At 31.9% G+C, this 17,503-nt stretch overlaps 1 long non-coding RNA gene and 1 pseudogene across 1 annotated transcript; both read right to left on the bottom strand.

The window, feature by feature from the left end:
- Positions 1-482: 482 nt before the first annotated feature.
- On the bottom strand, positions 483-2,349 carry LOC139426650 (uncharacterized). Its single transcript, XR_011637881.1, has 3 exons — positions 2,221-2,349; positions 1,645-1,752; positions 483-612 (listed from the first exon to the last, which is right to left on the bottom strand). It is a non-coding gene; the product is annotated as an uncharacterized lncRNA (long non-coding RNA).
- A 12,998-nt stretch (positions 2,350-15,347) lies between these two features.
- LOC107447400 (cytosolic purine 5'-nucleotidase pseudogene) lies at positions 15,348-17,011 on the bottom strand (annotated as a pseudogene).
- Between the last annotated feature and the right edge of the window lie 492 nt (positions 17,012-17,503).

Here is a 17,503-nt window from a genome sequence, read left to right as displayed (position 1 = left end):
TTCTTTTCTTTTGATCTCTGTACGGCGTTAGGATAATGTCTGTATNATCCCCTCTGCAGAGGATCAAAATTGTGATGGCATGTCTTCGGATCATCCTCAGGGATGTTTCCCAGACCGTCGCCAATAGCCCATTGTGCAGCTCTAGTGCGGCGTAAATTAACAACAACAACAGCATTGGAAATAAAATAAAATAAATAATTATGAAATAGTAGTTTATTTAATTCTTTTCATTAAAATAAAGTTGACATCAGCAAATACATAGATGGCATAGATGATTGCTATTATTCATGCTACATTTCTTAAAAATTGTTATTGCAGTCATAGTTCTTGGTGGTACGATAGTTATTAATGTTTCAATTCCTGAAGGTACAGTTATTATTTAGGTTACAGTTCTTGAAATTTTGATTATTATTCTTTGAACTTTCTCCACTTTTTTTTAACAATAGCAGCAAAGAAAGCAAATGGGTCGCAAAAATATTAGCCAAAAGTATTAATTAATTAGCTTGTCCCTTGAAGCAACAGCAGAAAACCCAGCAAATAGATCTCAAAAATGAGCTGAACGTTTTCTTCTCCATTTCACTATTCAAGAACTCTTCTTCCCCATTTGCACTTCTGAAAAACAATTAGCATTTTGTAATTAAACATTTTCTTGCATATTACATCAGTGTATATAAACAGAAGGGAAATATATTGCTGTAAGTAAATAATAATACTTTTTTTTAAAATTTATATAATACACTTTTAAACAAAACGTTTTTACTTTTAGAAAATTTATTAACTGTTATTTGAATAAAAACGAAGGTTTTGTTCATTCTGCGAAATAAGTTATTTTTGTATAATGCAACATGTCCGAACATGAGCTTAGGAAATTCACTGTACTACAGAATAAAATTCTGAGAAAAATCACGGCTGCGAGATGTTACCAAAGGATCTTGGATCTAGACATTCACAGCTACGATCACCACTTTTACGAACTGAATCGAAATTTCTTTGACAAATCGTTGAACTTTAATGCAGCAAACTTAGATTCAATCTTTGATTATGAGAATCTCATTGAAGATGCCTCCCTGAAGACGATTGCATACTTCTTTACACGTGTGATGCGATATTGGTCATTTAAGTTTAACTCAATGGTGTGTATATAGTGATAATTTATATAGCGATATATATGACGATATGCGATAAGAATATATAATTGAAATGGAATTATTTGTAAAGTGTTGACGGAAATCAACTTGATTTGAAATGGCACTTCAAATGTTTTTTTTTATATTTGAAATGGAAACTTTGCTTTGTACAATTGAAGAAGCGTTAGATGACGTATAGTAGTTATGTTTTTTTACACAGAAAGTATAATTTTTATTAGCTATATCTTTTTTATGTATATTTACATGCATACTCTGCATCATCTTTGATGATATCTACTCGTTCAATGTACAATAAAGGGCCACGTCGGCCTCAGGCACCCTGGCAAATCAATAAGACTAGGGCTAATTTATTTTTGTAAATTTTTTCTTTTTAATCATTTATTTTGTTTAAATTTGCATTTCAAACTAATACACACTACTCATGAGAATTAAAAGCATATTCATTTAAAAAATATACATAACAAATTTTATTTACTTAAACCATAAAGAATAATACCTTTTCGCATCATTCGATTCATAACTGATGATAGGATAGGCACCATGTGCGTTAAAATCAAATTGAAAATCATCCAACATTTCATCATTCAATACCATTTGGTTGGATCTAAAATTATAAAAGTGTATTTTTTTAAAAAGAAATTGTTCTAAGAAATGTTTAAGATGAAAATGTAACTCCTAAAATAGTCTTTAATAAATATAAAAGAGAAAATTATTTATGAACACAGAGTTCAACTAATATTTAAATTAAGCACTGAAGATAAATATTAAGTTCTTCTGGAAAATAATTGTTACAGGTTACTTTTTTGTCTAAGTTAGTCAGAGTAAGTGAATTTTTTTAATATTCATAAAGTGTAATCACTGAAGGAAATAAATTGATTAAAATAGTATAATAACACCTGAAAAATCATATTTACTTCATCATACTGAAAATTTATCTTCTATTGAAAATGGGATTGTTTTGGATTATTAAAAAAACTTGTAAAGAAATTTTCTTGAAAGAAAATTTTAAATCATAAACTAAATGTAAAAAATAAGTTTAATGAAATTCAAAGAAATTTAGAAAGTAATTTACGTTTTCCTTTCCTTGTATCCATCTCCAAGGTGCAAATCAAATCCACTTTGATCATCATAAATAATATGGACAGAACTGAAATTATAAGAAATAAATTATTTTTTTCAGTAAAACAATTCTGTACTTTATTGCATTTTAATGATAGAAATAAAAGTCATTTAAACATTACTAATAAATATATCATTAGAAAAAAAAAGGAATGGTTTTACTTACATAAAGCTTAGGATTAAGTTATATTTATATATTTAACATAGAAGCTAAATTGCTCTGTTAAAAAAATTAAATTTAACAGGTCTGTTTAGCTATTATTTAAATTTAGTCATTTCCCTTGACTTAATAACAAAAACAAAAATTTGAGTAAAATTTTTATTTTTTTTTGTTATGTTATAATTTCGATTAAAAAACCTTCTCCGTCAACACTACAACCTGGTGGTAGTTTGAATTCGTTTCCTTCAATAAGAACGTTTCGAGAGAAGAATTCGCCATCTCTCTGCACCTTAAGTTCTAAAATTTTCTCGGCAAGAAAAAAATAAATACCTAAAAATACATAAAAATTAAAAAAGCATGTTTTATTAAGAAATTTTTTTTTCTTTTTTGCTATAATTTCGATTAAAAAACCTTCTTCATCAGCACTACATCCTAGTTCATGGGTAAGGCGTTCTGAAATCGCATTCTCCAATCAGAACAGTTTGACAGAATAATTCACCTTCTCTCTACTCCTACAGTTGTGAAATTTTCTCGACGCAATCCAACCATCTTTTGTATGGTCTACCTCTTTTTCATGTTCCTTTTATTTTCGTACATATAGAAAATATTTGCCATAAAAAATCAAATTACTCTGACATACGTTTTATCCTATATTTTAGAAATTCATTTTGACTAAATTGACAGGAATTTTTTGGAATTTAAATTAAGGTACCTAGTTAAACGGCCTATTTCTGTTTATGCAATCATAAACTGCCTTATATTCGAAGAAACGATGGTATGTATCAATTTTGTTGTAACATAACATAGGTTATAAGATAAAACAGAATTAAAAAATTTTTTTAGTATTCTTTAAAAGTAATATTTAATAATCGCATCCAAATATGTTGAATGTTAAAAATGAGAATCTATCTGGATTGAATATTATTAAGTCCATAAAAATATTTTGAATTATATGCACTATACATTTCAATAATTTTAATGTAAAGTTTAACTTTAGCTTAAAACTAAATTACCTTCGTAAAACATCCAACTCGTTACTCATGTTGGGGTAAGCCCCATATCCATTATAATCAAACTCAAAGTTATCCACCAGTTCATCGTCCAATATTATTTGATCAAAGCTAAAATCACATAAAAGAGCGTTTTTAATTTACTATTTAATAAAAGTTTCAGGAAATAAATTGTATCATGCAAGTTTTTTTTCAAATATGTCAATCCGTAAAAGAATTTATTTAATAAGCAAAAAGTTAAGAATATTTAATGTTATAACATAAAATATAGTTAAAGACAGTTAGCTTTATTTAAAATATTTTTTTAATTCATATAACAAATAAAAAAAATTTTGAAAATGATTTATCTACCCAAAATGAAAAAAAAAACTCTACGATTGTGCTACACTATGCCGTAAGCGATTTCATAAATTCATAAAGTTGTCAGTATATCTAATTTGTTAATTGATATAAAGAATAAGTTTGAAAAAGTGATTAATTTTTACTTGATAATAAACAGTATTCAGATTAGTACAGATCTCTTACACAACAATTTTAATTTATTAAATTACAAGGTAAATTACCATATGTTCTCAGCACTGTTATCATTTTCATCCTCCCAATACTGGGAATCATACCTGAAATTATAAACGAACACTTTTTAAAAATTTTAATTTGGTATAGAATTCAATAAATAATTATTTATATTGATATTTAATATTTATGTTAATCAGATGAGACATCGATTTCTTAACCAAAGAGTCAAGAATAATAAAATAATAAAAATAGAAGATTCAAAAAACTTTTTTTAGAACACGAAATTTGAAAAATTCTATTCACTGTTAATAGAAAAAAATAGAACATGCTATGCATTAATACTTGATCAATTACATATTACACAATAACACATAACATAAATACATTAATAGTCACACATAATTACACAATAACATACTAATACGTGATCAATACTCGGATTAACTAAATATTTTAAATGTTAATATCATGTATGACAACTGATCTTTAATTTTAAATCATATTTAATTTCGAATTTATTTTTCTTCAGCATTTTAAATCTTCGGCCAATTTTAATAACATTTAAAATCAATTTCGTTACCTGTAACTTTATTACTACTAACATGAACTAAACATTTTTTTTATATTGTATATGAACAAATTCTAGAGATGGATTTTTAAAAGCAGCAATTTTTTACCAGCATTATAAGCATAGCTTTTTAAAATTTGTCGGAAAAAGATATAAAAGCAATATGCTGTGAGAAAAAAATATATATCACCCTGAATAATTTTTGCTCAAATGCTTGAACTCTCCCATACAAGTGCCGATCTCAATAGTTTCAAGGTTTAATCTCAAATATGTTACCCGAATATGTTTTTCTCAGCATTTTATATCTTCTGCTAATTCTAATGACATTTAAAATCAATTTCCTTAACTATAACTTTATTGCAACTAACATGACCTAAACATTTTTTTATATGATAGCTGATCAAATACAAAATCGATTTTTGAGAGCAGTAAATTTTTACCAACATTATAAACATAACATTTTAAAAACTGTTTAAAAAAAGGATATAAGTGCAAAACGCTGTGAGGTAAAAAAAATTTAAAATGTCACCCTGAATAATTTTGCTCTAACAATTGAGCTTTCACATACAACTGCCCATCTCAATGGTTTCAAGGATTGATCTTAAATGTGTTACCCAATTAACACTAAATATTACAAAAAAAGTTCGATAAGACCTAATATAGTTTGTCTGGAAGCCGTGATGGCTCACAGGATAGAACGTTTGCCTTTCAATCATGAGAACCGGGTTCGTGTCCCAGGGATGGCTGGTCGATGCGAATTCCGCATCCTGTTTGCGCCGACCACAGGGCTGACGTAAAATATCCTCAGTGGTAGACGGATCATGGGTTAGAGTCCCTTGCCATCAGACTAGTTGTGGGAGGTTTTCCTCTCCATGTAGCGCAAATGCTATTTAGTTCCATCGAAAATTCCTCCACGAAGGCAAATTTCTCTCAATTCTTGATCCAGGTGTGTCCTTGTCTTCTGGATTGGGTTCAGAGTTACAAGTCTTCGGACTGCTGTTCAGCAACGGTAATAAAATAAAATAATATAAAATAACACGCGAAATAAAAAAAAGTTATACATACTCCGACTCATCTCCACTTTCTCCATTTTCCAGTACATCATCCTCGGCTAAAAATTTGAAGAAAAAATTTAATTTTTAGAAATAAAAATACGCTGATACTTCAAAAAATAAGCCATTTTTTTCATCTGTAGATCAATGAATTTAGAATTGAAAATAAATTTTTAATTGAAATAAAATAAATAGGAAGATAAGATCGAAAAATAGAACATTTGTTTATAGCAAACACATCTTGTTTCAAAGAATAATCAATTTCATATTTAGGACAGAAACTGTCAAAACTCAAAAGTTTAATTAAATATCACAAAACTTTCAAAAGAAAATTATAAAACTTGTTTAAAGGATTTTCCAGTTTGTAATATTTTTATCATTATTCAAAAAAAAATATGTACATAAAACAAATCGGACACAGATTTTCAAAAGTTAGACAATGCTAAAAGTTATATACATTTCTACAACTATCATAATTAAATTTATACAAAATGCCTCGTTTATATTTCAGAAAATATCTAAAACAATAAAAGGAAAAGTTTGTGTCTTTGTGTTTCCTCAGTAATGCTAGAACCTTTTATACTACTGTTTTGAAATTTATTTGATAATTTCAGCTCATGGAGGCCATTTAAATATTATCTAAGCTTAGTTTTGTACTTTTCCCTTCCCCTTTTCGTCCCGCAGTGGACTGATCGTAAGGACACGGTTCCCAGTAGAACACCGAAGTAAAGTATCAATGACTGCCGTCAGTAAGCGGGTGGGTGACCACTCTGATCAGCCTGCTTAGGGACCGAGGTTGCGCGGTATCGGTCTTCATTAAACTGTTCTACCGCCGTCTGCTGAGGATCAAAATTGCGATGACATGTCTTCGGATCATCCTCAGGTATGTCTCCCTGACCGTCGCCAATAGCCCATTGTGTAGTTCTAGTGTGGCGTAAAGTACCCACCTACCTTTCCACTTTTTAGCAAGAATAAGCAACTTTCCGAAATTGCTTACATGAGATAATCGTAAAATACCAGTTTTTGCTAGCATTTCACTGTGTCAATCTAATTTTAGCATTAAATTCAAATAAAAGATGTAACATACAAATTAACAAAATTTACTTTTTAAATCAGTTTATATAATTTTGAGTTGAATATTCTTTTATAATCTTTTGTATTCAAAACTCTCGACTTCTAAAACTCTTCAAATAAATTTTTTCCCAATTTTTTCTTACCTCAAATTTCTTACAAATTATAAATAAATTTTCTCTTACCATTTATTCCAAATTTGTAATTCTTCCACGTGTATTTTTTCGTTGCATTTTTGATTTTATTTTTCAACAAATTTTTAAAAATTAGCTGACGTTTATGTCAGACGTAAGTATTACTCATATCCCTCATCTCCTCTGATCATCAAAAATAAGCAAAGCACAAGCTCGTTTCGTGATGGCATAATATTTCAACTCCTTTTTGAACTATAATTTGTCTAAATATTTTAATTACTCCGTTGGTACATTTAAAAAGTGAATTTTTCTCATTTATAAATTCAAATATAAGCAATTCATTTTCTTTTCATGTGTATTTAAAAAATAACATAGGTCATTTTCCCCCGAGTCAAAATTCTTGATGATCAAATCAAAAATTTTGATGGTTTATGTTGGTTTCAGTGCGATTCATAATGGTTCAACATCGTTTGATGATCACAATCATCCAACATTTTTCATTCGTGTTCAGGGTTTTTGATATGCCAACAAACTGCCATCATTCCATGATGGAAAATACTACTTTAATACTATGATGGTTAACCATTAAGAGAAGTTTGATTCTCATGGACAAACAATCCATGATGGGCCATCTGTACATTCCCATGATGGTTTAGTGAGAATTCTTGTTGGTTCTTAGGAATATACCATCAAAAAAAATTCGTTTTTTTTTATGTTGGCTCATCATAAATCACTATAAATTCCTACATTGGGGTGACAATGGTTCATGATCGTTCCAACATTTGATTTCTTAGAAACTATGATGGAAATTTCTGATGGTTCAAAATGAACAAACCATCAAAACAAGTTGCTATTCTTATGTTGGACCATCATAAATCAGTTCGAATTCCTACATTGGGTAGATGTTCACTTACTGCTGGTTACTATCAAAAAAATATAATGGTTCATGATGGAATTATTGATGGTTATCATCAAGATTATGTTGGTCGATCAACGGATTATTTTGGGGTGATGGTTTATTTATATTGTTTACCATCAAAAAATATAATGGGTCATGATGGAATTATTGATCAAGATTACGTTGTCCCACCAATAGAAAACCATCTAAAGCTTTGACTTGGGTTACCAGCGAATGTATAAATATACGTACCAAATATACCTATAGATAAAATATATAGGTACCTAAGGGGGCTTGAAAATTCTCATTATTTTCAAGCCCAGCTGGTCCAATATGAGTAGTAACTGTAATNAGTCCATCGGCGATAAAATTATTATGTTTTACAAGAACTGCTTTTGTTTTTTCTTAAATGCATCAGGAAATGTCTTTCAGCTTATATTAGGAGAATAGTGCTAACATAATTTCGAAAATTCATCGCACAATTTTCATGCCTTTCTTTTTCTAAAAGTGAATATATTTCTAATAATGAAACAGATTAAAAATATCATCAAGACAATATTACTTCTCGAGTCTTAATTGCTAGCAATTATTAGTCACCAAAACTTATGTATCGTGTCAAAATATATAATATAATAATGCAAATAGTATCATGTCAAAACCTTTAAATAAAAATATATTAAAAATATAAGTTCGTTATTGACACTTACGTGGTAATCGAGGATACTTCTTCCGCTCTTTAAACCAATGGTTTAAAAGAGCAAAGTGATATAAATCACTTTTTTTAGGCATTTTATAAATCGCAGTGAATAACAAAACATTCACCAGTGACATTCAAAAGAGAATGAGCTTTTAATTGTTCTAATAATTTTTAGATCTAATCTTAACAATTAAACTTTATTTTGTCAACAGTGACTTAAATGAAACCATTGTTACAATATAATTAATTGCACTGTTTACTTAATGTTTCTAAAAAGTGAAGTATTGTTGCAATTATCGTATAAAACTTTCGGGTATTTAACTTTTTTAGTGAAAAATAAGAGTATTGTTGAAGAATTTATAATCAAAGTTTTAGTATACACTTAATTAAATTTAAGTTGAAAAATTTAACGGTTTACTGTACGCAAATGCTTTGGTAGCAGAATTTTCAATAATTCAAATTTCTCTGTGACCCTAACGCATTCACTTAAATATCTAATTGTAGTAAATAAGCTTAATCTAACACGTGTAAAAGTGCCGTGGTGGTACAGGGGATATAAGCCTTCGCCTTCTAATGAGATGTACCGAGTCTGAATCCCAGCGATGGCTGGTTGGTACGAATTCTGCATCGGGCTAGTACTGACTACAGTGCTGACGTAAAATATCCTCAGTGGTAGACGGATCATGAGTTCGAGTTCCCTTGCCGTCAGGCTAATCATGAGAGGTTGTGCTTTTCCTCTCCATGTAACGCACTGGGGATTGGTTCCATCAAAAAATGTCCTCCCCGAAGGCAAATTTTCCCTGTTCTTGATCCGGGAGTTCCCTTGTCTTCTGGATTGGGTTCAAAATTGCAAGTCTACGAAAATGAACATTAATAAACGTAAACCCGAAAATGGGGTCGTCTGTTCAACGACGGTTATAAAATAAAATAAAACACGTGTAAAGCAAAATTGGCTTATCTAAAATTATATACACAACAGTTTATGTTAAGAAAGCTTTATAAACCCGATAAATCCTCAAAATCAGTTTAAAAATTCAGAAATTAATAAAAGAGTTATATTTTTAAAATTGTTTTCAATTTCCTTATTTAATTTCAATATAATGAGAAGAAAAATTTTTTTAGAAGTTTTTGAAATGTTTTAGAAACGTTTGAGAAGTTTTATGAAATGTTTTAGAAGTTTTTGAAAACTTATTCTCTTCAGCTCAGTATCTACAAGCTACTTTTTTTTTTAGTTTCACCCTATATTTTTTGAAGAAGAAAAACTTTTTACTAAACTTAATCTTTAAAAACTAAGTTTATTTCTTGTCCGTAACCTACTCGAGATTTAAGGTAAAATGTATTAAACCCTCACACTTATTTAAACTGTTTACACGACGCTACCTTGTAAGTACATGAGTTTGTTGCTAAATACACTTGTACTTTTGCTAAATACACTTCGTGTGTTTGTTGCTAAATACACACACATGAAACTTTTTTCCACTTTAAGAACACTCAAAGACTGACTTCCTCAGCTGAGTTTTCAGAAATTTTTTTATGAAAAATGTCACTCAGAACAGTTATCTACCAAGCTCATCATTCATTCTTTAAGAACTCGTCCGCAAATGAAAGTGAGAATGAGAATTTCTGAAATTGTGACAGTTTTTGACAAAAAAGAAACGTTAACAGTGACATATATTACATAATTTAGTTAGGGAAAATAAAGCATTTGAAATCAACATATGAGGCATTTTTATTTTCCTTTTATGTTTATCTTAAAATGTAAAGGATACTGTTATCTTCTGATCTTATTTTGTATTTTTTCATTTTATTTTGTATTTTATTATCGAAAAAAATAAGCATCGATTTAAATTTAAATTGTTCTGAACAAGAAATTAAAATGAAACTTTCTTGAACGATTTTAACTTTAAAAAGCGTTTGCAAAGTATTTCGAACCATCTTAACTCTAGAATGACCATATTGGTCATTTTGACCACTGTCAGGATTCTGAATCCACTCCTGTGCATCTGAATGAACTGGGGGTCAGTGGGTGAGGGACTGGAGACGTGTTGTTCCCCTATTCCTGGGTGAGAAATGAGATTCATTATGGACATGATGCTGACGAAGTGTAGATTAAGGAAAAGGGAGAAATGGGGCTCAGAAATAAAAGCTGGACTTTGTTTTTAAGTTACTTAAATACTTGTAAATATTGAGTACATAAATCCAGAATCTAAAATAAATCTAAAATGAATCTAAAAAATATCGTCATATTATCTCGCGAATAAAAATATATTGCCAATAACAAGCAGAATTTATCGTCCCAATATCGCCTGAATAAAATTATCAGTTTTAGTAATTTCGAATCGTGTTTGAACTAAAGTTAACAAAATTGCAATACAGTTTTATCACTGTTGAAAATATAATTATCTATACAGGGTGTTTATAAAGTCCCGGGCCCATTTTGATGTTTAATAACTCATAAAATGATAAAGATAGATTAAAATTAATAACATAAATGGTTATATAGACTCAAAAAGTTTCATGACCCTTGTCAATGAACTTCTACGTGTGCCCCCTTCGTCGCACGGAGAATATCAAGTCGATAGTCAATTTCACGCCAGGTAGCGGCAAGCATGTCTGCATCCACAGAGGCTATTGCGGGTGTAATTCTGGCTTTTAGGTCATCAATGTTCGACACGATCCTCCTGTAAACATTGTCCTTTATAAATCCCCAATGAAAAAAGTCCATCGGCGTTATATCAGGTGACCTGGGTGGCCAAGGAATTCGTCGAATTCAGATTCGATTATGCACGACCGAGTCATTGGGCCTTTCTTTTTTACAGAAAAGACGTTCTCGTCAGTCGTATACTTAGACATGTTGAAAAACTTCGAATTTCCACAACTAGAAGAAGTTTGAAGCCACATGTCTTTTTGCAACAAGATGGTGCACCACTTCATTGAGGTATCATCGTTCGTAGTTCTTTGAGTGACCATTTTCCAGGAAGATGGATTGGGCGAAGAGGTTCAATTCCTTGGCAACCCAGTTCACCTGATATAACGCCACTGGACTTTTTTCGTTGGGGATTTATAAAGGTCAATGTTTACAGGAGGATTGTGTCGAACATTGATGACCTAAAAGTCAGAATTACAACTGCAATAGCCTCTGTGGATGCCGACATGCTTGCCGCTACCTGGCGTGAAATTGATTATCGATTTGATATTCTCCGTGTGACGAAGGGGGCACACGTGGAAGTTCATTGACAAGAGTCATGAAACTTTTTGAGTCTATATAACCATTCATGTTATTAATTTTAATCTATCTTTATTATTTTATGAGTTATTAAACATCAAAATGGGTCCAGGACTTTATAAACACCCTGTAGTTTCCTTCCTATAATAAAAAGAATTCATCGCCAATTTAGCCACATCGTCAAGAATGCAAAAACAATTCATTGCATCAACAATTCTAACAGCTTTGTGACTAGTGTGCAATTTTCTATAGATTTGTACCTAGTGAATATAAAAGAAGTTGAAATTGTTTCTTAATGCAGTGAAAAAAATTCATCAAGAATCAAAATTTCGACTAGCTACATTGCTTGAATTTTAATTAGATTTCTGTATCTGATGCCAATAGAATTTATCAGTTTGTCCTAAATGCTAGAAGCAAAATTTTTGGTCTATCGTAATTTTGATTACATTTTATAAAAAACCAGACAAATAACTAAAGAGGAAGAACGAAAAACATAGCAGCGTCACTTTCATAATAAATAAAAAATTTAACCCAAAAATTTCTCTATTCTTTCGAAAGTTATGCTTTCTAAGTTAGTCGTTTTTGCTGCTCCATTAACAAAACTATTTTAACCCTTAGTAGTCAAATTTATCACGCAATTTTTAAAGTTTTTGTTTCATTTCGAAATATTTGCATGCCAGTTAATTAATTGTATAAATAAAAACATTTTTAAAAATTTTTGAAATACATTATTGGAAGCATTACGAAAGTTTAATCCTTTACCATTGATATTGTGATACTTCAAAAACGTTGGTGTTATTAAATGAAACATTTATTATAATGGTAATTGAAAAATAAAATTAACTATTGAAGACTACTGATGAAATGGACTAGTGAACGTCGACTAGAAAAAACATTTTTAAAGGTGCTTTATTCTGATTTTTCAAGCGATTCCTTCACTTTACTGTGGTATTGTGCCTACCCTTCATATATAGAAGAAAAAGAATTCCAAATCCTCCGAAAAAAGGCATGTTTAATTCTGTTTATTCAGAGAAGGTAGGTATGCTTTCTTTTGTCTAATTTCTTAAAAAGAGAAAAGATTTAAATTTAAGTACAGCATCCTAGTAAGGCAATCGCGTAGTAAAACAAGGGGGTTAATGCCTGCCACCTGCACGTGGTACCCACTGGATACCACTCACTGGGGAACTAAATGGACCGGGTGTTCTAAGTGAACCGGGTGCGAATCCCGACGATGGCTGACGGATATGAATTCCGCACCCTTTATGAACCGACCACAGTGCTGACGTAAAATATCCTCAGTGGTAGAAAAATCATTGGTTAGATTCTCCTTGCTTCAGACTAATCGTGGGAGGTTTACGTGGTTTTCGCTTCCATGTAACGCAAATGCGGATTAGTTTCGTCAAAGAATACTCCATGAAGACAAATTTTTTCCAATACCTTAATCGGGAGTTCCCTTGTTCGGGTTCAAAATTGGTTTCGAAGTTAAACGGCAGTAGTCGTAAACCCAAAAAATTGGGTTGACTGTTCAACGACGGTTATAAAATTAAAAAATAAATTAATGCCCTCAGTAATTTGTCAATAATTATTTAACTTCGAATAGTTGTATATTAAAGTATAATATCTCACCGAGTTTTAAAATTTCAGGTTAATATTAAAAGGAAATATAGGGCATTATCTATACAGTGTATGGGCAAAAATTTTATAATTTTAACGCTTTAATTAAAAACACAATTAAAAAAGAATATTTTACTTACGTAAAAAAAATTTTAAAAAAAAATTTCTAAATATATTTAAAATTTGACAGCGACCGGGGTTCGGACCCTCGGGACTAGCAATTTTAATGCTTCCTACCATTCAACCATACAGAATCACTTGGGTGTCCGACTTATATCAAGATTTTTAATTAAATTTTGCGGTTTTTCGAGGGAATCATATTATGCCTCACTGTGCACCCCTTATTTATCTATAATTATTTTCTTTTGTACGTTAGTTTATTATATTACGATAATCTGAGAAACTTAATTTCAAAAAATTCAGGCATTTAAAATTAAATTTCTCAGGAACTAATTCAACTAATTTTGCTCAAATTTTGTATTTTGGCATGTAAAATTATGTTCCTTAAAATGATGCAAAAAATTTTAATACTGCAATTCAAAATCTTTTCGACCATTATTAAATAAAATGATGAGAAATATATTTGCAAAAAATTATTTTTATGCATAGAATTACCTTTTGAACAAACAAACTTTATAATTGTGAGCAAAAATTTTTCAATTAGATTAGAAAGTTTCCGAGGTATAGAAAATACGCAAAAAGTAAAATTAACATTAAGGGATCCAAGCTTTGGAGCACTCTTCTGACCAAATTATTGGAACCATATTGCACAGATTGCAGCTATCCCCTATATTTAGGGGGTCAGAAATCCGAATCAGTCGAAAAAAAGGTATGTTCTTTCAGATAAAGTGCACTTTTGTGTTTAAATTTGTAACTTCGTCTGAACTTATTAATTTTATATTTTATATCCGTCGTTGAACAGCCGACCCAATATCGGGTTTACGACTACTAATGTTCAACTCCGTAGCCTTGTAATTTTGAACCCAATCCAGCAGCCAAGGAAACTCCTGGATCAGTACCCCCATATGTATTGATTTGTTATGGGAACATGAAGGATATTAAATACGGTGATATGATCTCTCAGATCTCGGGGTTTCAATCATTACAAACGCCTTTTAACATAAAATATATTTAATAACAAGAAGGATGATGATGATGGTACAGTGTCATGGAGGAAACTGATTAGAAACTAATGTTTTTACATTGCTGCGCAGAGCGCCATCTATTGAGTATTAGAAATTATAATTAACAAAGGACTTTCGACTCGACAGATTTAACGTGCATCAGTCGCCATTTACTACACGGGGAGTCTTCGGCCGGCGGTAATTGAACTCACAAACTCTTGGACATAGGCCCAGCGCCCTACCAACCAGGCTATCCTGGCCTTGCACTTATCATATTTGAGGTTGCCATTAAGATTGAATCCGCGAAAATCGGATCATTGGATCAAAAGTTATTCAGAGTGGTCCTTTTTTTGTGCACTGTACATAAACTACTAAATGAATTGTTTATGAATCAGATGTTTCGTTGGATTAATATGTTGGAGATAATTAGAACTTAATTTTAGAAAGAGTACCAGCATGCAAAACTAGATTGAACTACATACGTATCCAAAGAGAGAGCAAAGCAAACTAGAATCGAAGGAAACTGAGTAAGTATTTCTGGGGTCTGACGAGCGCAGCGAGCAGGGGGTTGTACCAACTCTATTTTATTATTAATTTGGTCATGATTTTTGTTTGCTTTAGGTTCTAAAACCACCATGTAACGATTGTCTGTTTTTATGTAAGTTCCCGGGCATTATTTTAATTTCAACTAATGAGAAAAAAATACTTCATTGAACTGTACCTATTTACTCAGTTTCCTAAAAAAAACTAAAATTCAAACCGAAAGTCTTGTAGTCCTCTTATGACGTCATAGCCTCTCAGATTAGTATAAATCAATGCATTCGTATCATTAAGAAGTTATAAAAGCCTCTCATTGTGCTGCCATCTACTGATAATAGAGAGAACCTCCGTCAGGAATAAGGTGAATAATCATAAGATTTATTAATTCGATTAAAAATTGCCCAGTTACGCTGGCGCACGATATAGTGCTGAGAGCAATAAAAAAAAAATTCGCGTAATCAATTGATTTAATTGCTTTATTTTAGCGGCAATTTACTTTCACTAAGCCAAGCCTTCTTCTAAAGGTGTATTCTTTATCAAGTTTTTCGATATTTGGTATTCCTTTCTTGTACTGTCGATTCGTGAGGCATGAACATTAGAGGAGCGATAAACATGAAACTGAATGGATAGTACATCAGATTCATAAATGTGCTAGAGTACAAATCAGCATAGTGACAAACTTGACTGGCAAAGTGTGTCCGCCTGGAACCACTTCTAAAAGTACTGCCTAAGATACCATAAGACTCATCGCGAGTCAGCTGACCTATGGCAGAGTCCATTTCCTCGCCAGTATCGCTAAGCTGAACATCCAAATCTTGAACTTTATGGAACAGATCACTTTTTGATCCCCAGACCCGAACTTCCTTTTCAAGCTCTGGTACTAATAAGAAAGTTCTCCAACCACGGCATTTCTTAGATTTCAGTATGTCACCATATAAGTGATCACCTACGTACAGCACACCCTTCGCTCCGGCTTTTATAAGAGATTTAAAAACATCCGAGCTGCCCCCAGAATATACCTGACCAGGAGAAAGGGGCCCAACGTGAACACCAATTCTGGGAGAGCCTGTTTCAACGTCGACCTGGCGCATCATGGTGCCCTCGCCAAAAAAGACCGGTTTTTTGGCATCAACGACTATGTAGTCAAAATATTCTTTCCAATCTCTTCCGTTTCCTGATGGAACATCGAACAAATAGGTCAAAATCTGCGATGTGTAGACGTAATCACTGTTGGTGACGAGGAAAGATTTCCTCCCAGCTTTATGCATATTATCAAAGAGTATAGGCAGCTTTTCATGCTTCACCACATATGTAGTTGGATTTTTAGCAGTCTCCTCCTTCAGCGTTCCGTACGCATGTACCCAGTCAATGGAATCTCTCACATCTTGAAAAATTGAGGCGTAAGACATGAAGATATCTCCACCTTTAATTCCGTTTCTTCCAGAAACATATTCAGATGAGTTGGTGAAGTAATCAATCAAACAGGCCAACATGCAAGCCTCGGGGAGGTTAAATGGTGTGTTCATAACATAAATTCTCCTTTCGTCAAGATGGAGGAATTTATCTGGATACAGATTATGTATCTCTGATGCTTTTAAGAACTTGAATCCATGAATGCAAACCAATATGTTACCATAGGCGTCTACTTTGTTAAGAGTTCCGTAAGTTTTATCAAACCATAGGCCTCTAATTGGAAAAGTTGGATCGTATTGAAAGGATTTAATCTGTGGAGGATATCCAATGGAGACGAGCCTGTCCCTTGTTAAATCAAATTGAAGTGCTTCATATTCGGGACTTTTGTACTCTGCTAAAGTGTAGTCCATGTCAAAACCAAAAAATTTAATTTTTTCCAAATGCAGGCTACGATTGACGAAAATTCTGTGGTGGATATTATTCCTATCAAGTTCTGGAGACAGTGTCTTGCTGTTGATAGATTCAGATCGATTTTCACTAGCTGTAGTTTCCATGTCCAGAAGTAAAAATTTTAGTTAATGAACAAAAATATGTAAAAAAAAAAATTTATATAATAAATAAATTTTGTACACAATATGAAAAAAACTTGCTGCTTTTTCAGTTCTAAAATAACAAACATAAGGAGACCGGTTGACGTATCTAATGCTATGTTTATGTTAACCACTAAATTACTCACCCAGGTTAGCCTAGAGATGGACCTCAACACTTTTTATTGTCGCCTTTTTTTCTTTTTAATTTCTAAGTCTGCTAATGTCCAAAACCTAGCCATTTAATTAATAGTGACATATTTGGGCGCTTATCGGTTTAGCGGCAACGAAGTTTTGCCGATGCGTAAGAACAACGCATGCCAGATTCCAGTTTGCACAAGTCACTGGCTAATACACATGGGTGAGCTGTGGTGGTTCAAGGGATAGAGTGCTCACCTTCCAATGACGTGAACCGGATTCAAATCCCAGCACTGGCTACTCGATATAAATTCCGCACCCGGCTCGGACCGACCACAGTGTTGACGTAAAATATCCTCTGTGGTAGATGGATCATAGGTTAGAGTCCCCTTGTTTCAGGCTAACCCTGGGAGATTTTTGTGGTTTTCTTCTCTATGTAAAGCAAATGCGGGTTAGTTCCATTTAGACCTTCTCCAAAAAGGCAAGTT

Source organism: Parasteatoda tepidariorum, chromosome 10 (assembly GCF_043381705.1).
Source record: "Parasteatoda tepidariorum isolate YZ-2023 chromosome 10, CAS_Ptep_4.0, whole genome shotgun sequence".
Lineage (NCBI taxonomy): Eukaryota > Metazoa > Arthropoda > Arachnida > Araneae > Theridiidae > Parasteatoda > Parasteatoda tepidariorum.
The sequence above is the reverse complement of the archived record's forward strand: the minus strand, read 5'-3'. Positions and strand labels throughout refer to the sequence as shown.